Source organism: Panthera leo, chromosome C1 (genome assembly GCF_018350215.1).
Source record: "Panthera leo isolate Ple1 chromosome C1, P.leo_Ple1_pat1.1, whole genome shotgun sequence".
NCBI classification, from domain to species: Eukaryota; Metazoa; Chordata; class Mammalia; order Carnivora; family Felidae; genus Panthera; species Panthera leo.
The window spans coordinates 89452898-89459194 of NC_056686.1; the positions used below are offsets into that span (position 1 = coordinate 89452898).

At 36.1% G+C, this 6297-nt stretch overlaps 1 pseudogene; it reads left to right on the forward strand.

The window, feature by feature from the left end:
- The first annotated feature begins 754 nt into the window (after positions 1-754).
- On the forward strand, positions 755-1361 carry LOC122225939 (annotated as a pseudogene).
- The last annotated feature ends 4936 nt before the right edge of the window (positions 1362-6297 follow it).

Genomic DNA, 6297 nt, shown 5'->3' on the forward strand with positions numbered 1-6297 from the left:
GAGAGAGAGAGAGAGAGAGAGCGCATGAGCAGGGGAGGGGCAGAGAGAGAGGGAGACACAGAATCAGAAGCAGGCTCCAGGCTCTGAGCTGTCAGCACAGAGCCTGATGCGGGGCTCGAACTCACAGACCATGAGATCTTGACCTGAGCCGAAGTTAGACGCTCAACCGACTGAGCCACCCAGGCACCCACCCATTTTAGTATTTATAAAATCCCCATTTTAGTATTTACTTCTGAAAGTCATAACTTATAGGGCACAGAACCCACTGTGATGTTGCAGAAACCAGAATACAAAAAGGAAGGGACCTTGTAGCAATGCATGCTAGGTATTGCAATTTTCCACATATTCTACCTACATGAAAAAAAAAATGAGGCTATGTTTTATCTACTTGCATCATCATAAAACTTGGTCATGAATTTCTTGAAGAATAAACAACCTGTGTTGGTCTAAGACTACCATATACAAAGAAATATGTAACATTGTTAGATATTATTAATTGAAATATTCAACTTATTCAGATGTGTATTAAAGAAAGCTATTTGGGTACTAAATAAGCGAAAAGAGTAAGCAGAATCTAAGTATATTTGCTCTTAGCACACATTGAATCAGGAGGTATCATTTTTGTTTGAGGTAGAATAAAAAACAAAAACATAAAAAAAATATTCTGGCACTGGTGATGGAATCTTACATTTTAACTAACCCATTGAGAGAGGTGGATGGAGCTTGAGGAGCACAGGGCCAGCGACATCGCAGACCCGAGACCCAGAGCATCTCAGAGGTGGTGAATAATAGCTCTTCAAATCTGCAATAAAACATGTCCTCCAATAAAACTACATTGCAAACCATGGGAAAGAGAGAACGGAGAGAGTAAAAATATAGAAGAGGCAGAGCCTGGAGATTTTGTGGTGGAAAAAGTCCTGGGCTGACATGTAGTAAATGGGAAAATGGAGGATTTCCTCAAGTGGAAGGGATTTACAGATGCTGACAATACTTGGAACCTGAAGAAAATTTAAATTATCCAGAGCTAATTGAAGCATTTCTTAATTCTCAAAAAGCCAATAAAGAAAAAAAAATGGTACAAAAAGACAATCCTCATCTGATGGTGAATCTCGTGATAGCAAATCAAAGAAGAAAAGAGATGCTGCTGATAAACCAAGAGACTTTGCTAGAGGTCTTAACCCTGAACAAGTAACTGGGGCCACAGACAGCAGTGGAGAATTCATATTTCTCATGAAACAGAAAGATTCAGATGCAGCAGACTTGGTGCTGACAAAAGAGGCAAATTGTGTCCTCAAATTGTCATTGCTTTTTATGAAGAGAGACTAACTTGGTGTTCTTGTCCAGAAGATGAGGCTCACTAATTTGTGGTGTTGCTTTATATATAAAATCTGGGTCTGTCTGTTTGTTTGTTTGTTTGTTTATTGGGGTAAATAAAGAACATTTCTAGTGAAAATCAAGTTTGATGTGTTTGTTTTGCAATACCATTGGGGGAGCTGTTGGGGTTTTGGCATCTATAACACTGGGTACTTTGAACAAATAAAAGCTTTCTGTAGTTGCTTCCTTTATCAAACAGAATATATAAGACTACGGTTCAGTATTCTCCTGCATTAGAGAACACCTCTTCTAAATGTGGTGAGAAATCTTCAAGTCATTACTCAATAAGAATTGGTGTTTTGGGGTGCCTGGGTGGCTCAGTCAATTAAGTGTCTAACTTCGGCTCAGGTCATGATCTCGTGGTCCATGAGTTAGAGCCCCATATCAGACTCTGTGCTGACAGCTCAGAGCCTAGAGCCTGCTTCAGATTCTGTCTTCCTCTCTCTGCCCCTTCCCCTGCTCTCTCTCTCTCTCTCTCTCTCTCTCTCTCTCTCTCTCTCTTCCTCCATCTCAAAAATAAACAAACATTAAAAAAAATTTGAAAAAAAATTTGTGTTGTAACTCCTCTATGCCTAAAGACTGTTCTGAGTTTTTTGTTTATTTGGGTGTGTGTGTGTGTGTGTGTGTGTGTGTGTGTATGTGTGTGTGTATACTAAAAATATATACCCAAATTGTTTCTTATTTCTTATTTATTTATTTATTTTTTTACTTACTTATTTTATAAGTTTATTTATTTATTTTGAGAGAGAGCATGCAAGGAGGGAGAGGGGCAGAGGGAAAGAGAGAGAAAATCCCAAACAGGCTCTGTGCTATCAGTACAGAGCCCAACGCAGGGCTCAAACTCACAAACTGCAAGATCATGACCTGAGCCTAAGTCAGACGCTTAACTGACTGAGCCACCCAAGCACCCCTGGAAACAGAAAGTATTAGCAGAAGGATACATCAGAAGGAATTGTTGCATTCTGGTGATGTGACACCAAACGCATCTCAGTTGACACATCTCATTGGAAGGCAATTGGCATTATATTGTACAATGAGCCTGTGCTTACTCCATGATTCTAAGATCTACCTGTCTGGCCTATACACTAAATAAATCCTTGTATATTTGTTACAGGAGACCTGTAAAATCAATTCATGGAAATAATATATGTAATTACAATACTGTGTGGAACTCAGATGCTCATCAATCAGCAAAAGCATGGACACTTGGGGAATATTTATACCATAGCTAACAGCTGTGAAAAGAGATGACAAATATATGCATAAGGAAGGATAATTCTGACAGACTAACATAGAGTGAAAAAAAATGAAAGCCACAGAAGAATAGACTGTATTATTCAGTTACTATATTTTTCTAAAATGTACTAAATTGAACAAGGTATGTTTAGGGATATATCCATTTGTGATGAACTATAGATGGAATTTAGGGAGATATATAGAACATTAGGACAGTGGTTATTTCAAGCATTCAAACGGGATAATACAATAGAGAAGGAGCCCACAGAGGGCTCTACGTTTATTATTTATGAATGCTTCTTAAGCTGGGTGGATTGTTCATGACGGAACATTTTATAATACTCATAATATACAAAATTTAAATCCTGCATACAGAATGTATAGAGAGGTTTAGTTCACACAAAAAGTTTTACAAATGGCAAAAAAACACACAAAAATGTTAAAGATTGTGGGTAAATATTTTTCCTGAGGCGTTCAGACTTAGTGAAAAAAATCTTAAAATAATTTGTAAATTTGGTGTCCACATTTTTGTATCTACATTATGATTTTGCTGAAATAAATACCTGTGAATTCATGCATATGAGAAATGGAAAGCAACTTATATTCATGTAATAAAATGTTATTCCATCACTGATAGCAAATAGAAGTCATTTTTACACTATATTATTAAAACTAAAAATGAGACTTCAGATCAACATCTGATAATGATACATATTCAGAGTGAAACATTGAGACAAAACTTGGAACTTATTATTTGTAAACATTCTAATCAGAAAAAAAAAACAAGATGACAATAAAAAGATCAGAATAAAACATGAAGAGTTTAGAAGGGATTTTAAGCTAATAAAAAAATAGTGCTGTTCTCAGAAAGCTTCATAATGTGAGTAATAAATCTTTGCATGTCCTTTTGGTGATTTTGTGGTGCCATCAGTCTTAACCTTGTAACTTGTTTTGGGTGGTGTGGGGCAGTGACAACAGTTAGTGAATACACTATTTTCATCCTTATCAAGGAAGACTATAATGTAGTTTGCATTCAAATGGCAAGGAGAAAATATACCTACAGCCTTGATTATGCCTGTTAACTCTCCATCCTACCACTGCAATATTGGCTAAAGGAAATTTGACCTTTTGGACATTACAAACAGCATCATACTAGTCTACTGTTTTGGTGATATCATGTTAATCATACCACATAAACAAGAGTGGCTAGTGTATTGGAAGTTTTACATAGTATCTAGAAGTTATTCTATAACCTTATGAAGACTGGGAGTCTTGTGATCTGGAGCATTCTTGGGGATCTGCCCCAAAGTAAAGAGTATATTATTGCTTCTTGCAATTTCTACCACCTAGAAGGAAATACAATGCTAGTTGAGACCCTTAGGGGTCTTGATTGTTTATTTCACACTTAGCAATATAACTTTGATACATTTCACATATGGCACAGTAAGCAACTAGCTTTCAGTGGGCCAAGAATATATCATTAGACACTATGTATTAAAGTATCTTTTATGGTAAAAAATGCTCTGCAGAGCTTATGGTGATCTCCAATACAAGTTTTACAACATAGGACCCTAGATTTCTGAAGAGAGGACAAGATATTTGTAACAGAGAATTGTAGATCATTTGAAAGAAATATGTGACGTCTTACCATGGGACATCATGTGACCATGCTCTTAATGAGTGAGTTTTGTTATACCTATGAAGTCATAAGTTTGAATAGGTCCGGGAGCAGTAATACATCATGAGATGTGAAATGATATATCCAAAATTAGACATGAGTATACCCAGGGGTTAAAAATAAACTGCATAAACAAATGCCCAGATTTCCACATCATTTATCAGTGTTTCACTTGTGCTTCTCCATAAGTTTTTATTCATGGTCACAAGAGGGGTCATTTAAGACCAACTTATGTAAGAGAAGAAGTGCCAAATTGAATTAACAGAAAGGCCAGATATGTATGTGAGTCCAAGCTGAAGACACTTCTCCTGTCTCTGAAAGGAACATTCTTTCCAGCACTTTATCCAGTTATACAGTACGTGAAAAAAGAAATGGCCCAACGTGGAACACTTCTTCATGCCAAATAGTTAGGCTAGTTAGTCACAGAATTGGAAGGAAAAAAAAAATCATGGGAAGTTTGGGGAAGGAGATCTGAGAAGCATGGGGACATGCAGATTCATAAACATTTTGTACCCAAATTGTGAAAATCTGCCTACTAAGTATCTGTGCCACCAAGAGAGAGTTCCACTTTGTTTCCCTAAAATAAGTATTCAATGTTGGAAATATGCTTCTAAGCACTGTTACAAATGCATCCCATAGATTATATATTTATTTCATTCTCCTTCATTTACATATATTTGTTTTTAATTGCCTTGAGAAATCTCATTTGACACCAGGGATATGTGGAAGTGGTTGCTTAATTTCCATATATTTGGGAATCTTCAGCTATCTTTCTCTTCCTGTTTTTTAGATTAATGCCATTGAAGTCTGAGAAGATATTTTGTATGATTTCTGTTCTCTCAAATTTTATGGTTTGTTTTATGGCTCAAAATATTGTCTGTTTTGGAGAAATACCCTTGTGCACTTGAAAAAGAATATGTGCTCTGCTTTTGAGTACAGTGTTCTATAAATGTTTATTACATCTAGTTGGTTGATAGTCTTCTGTATTTTTATTAACTTACTGTATATTATTCTAAGTATTAATGAGAGAGAAGTGTTAATTTTTTTTAGCTGTGATTGTGCATGTATTTTAGCTTATCGGTTTTTGACCAGTATATTTTTGTCTTTTTTTTTTCTTCTTATTTTAGAGAGAGAGAGAGAGAGAGAGAGAGAGAGAGGGAGGGGGCAGAGGGGGAGAGAGAATCTTAAGCAGGCTCCATACTCAGCGTGGAGCCCAACACAGGGCTTGATCTCTATTTGACTGAGTCTGTCCTTTCATTTATATTGAAAGTTATTGTTTACAAATTTCAATTAAAATCTACTCTCCTGATAGATATTTTCTATTCTATTTTTTCTTTGTTTCTCTTTTCTGTTTTTTCTTGTGTTAAGCATTTTTTATGATTTTTTTTTTAAATTTTTTTTTTTCAACGTTTTTTATTTATTTTTGGGACAGAGAGAGACAGAGCATGAACGGGGGAGGGGCAGAGAGAGAGGGAGACACAGAATCGGAAACAGGCTCCAGGCTCTGAGCCATCAGCCCAGAGCCTGACGCGGGGCTCGAACTCACGGACCGCGAGATCGTGACCTGGCTGAAGTCGGACGCTTAACCGACTGCGCCACCCAGGCGCCCCGATGTTTTAATGTTCAATGTTGATTTATTATTTTTGAGAAATGTTTTTAGTGATTGCCTAGGGTTTAAAATATACAAATTAAAGTTACCAAGGTCCAAATTCAAATAGTATTGTCCCATTTTACATAGAGAGTAGTAACTTTACAACATTATATCCCTAACTACTCCCCTCAGATTTTATGCTGTTGTTTTTATGGTGTCTAATTTTGTATATGTTATAAACATATATATAATACATACACTGTTATTATACACATCCACATACATTGCTCACACATTTGTTTTAAGCAATTTTCTTTTAGAACAATTAAAATGAGGACATTTGATTTACTTTTGCTTTCTTTTAGTTTATTTTTAGCAACATTTACTCCTTTTTTTGTAGACCCACCCAAGTTTCAGT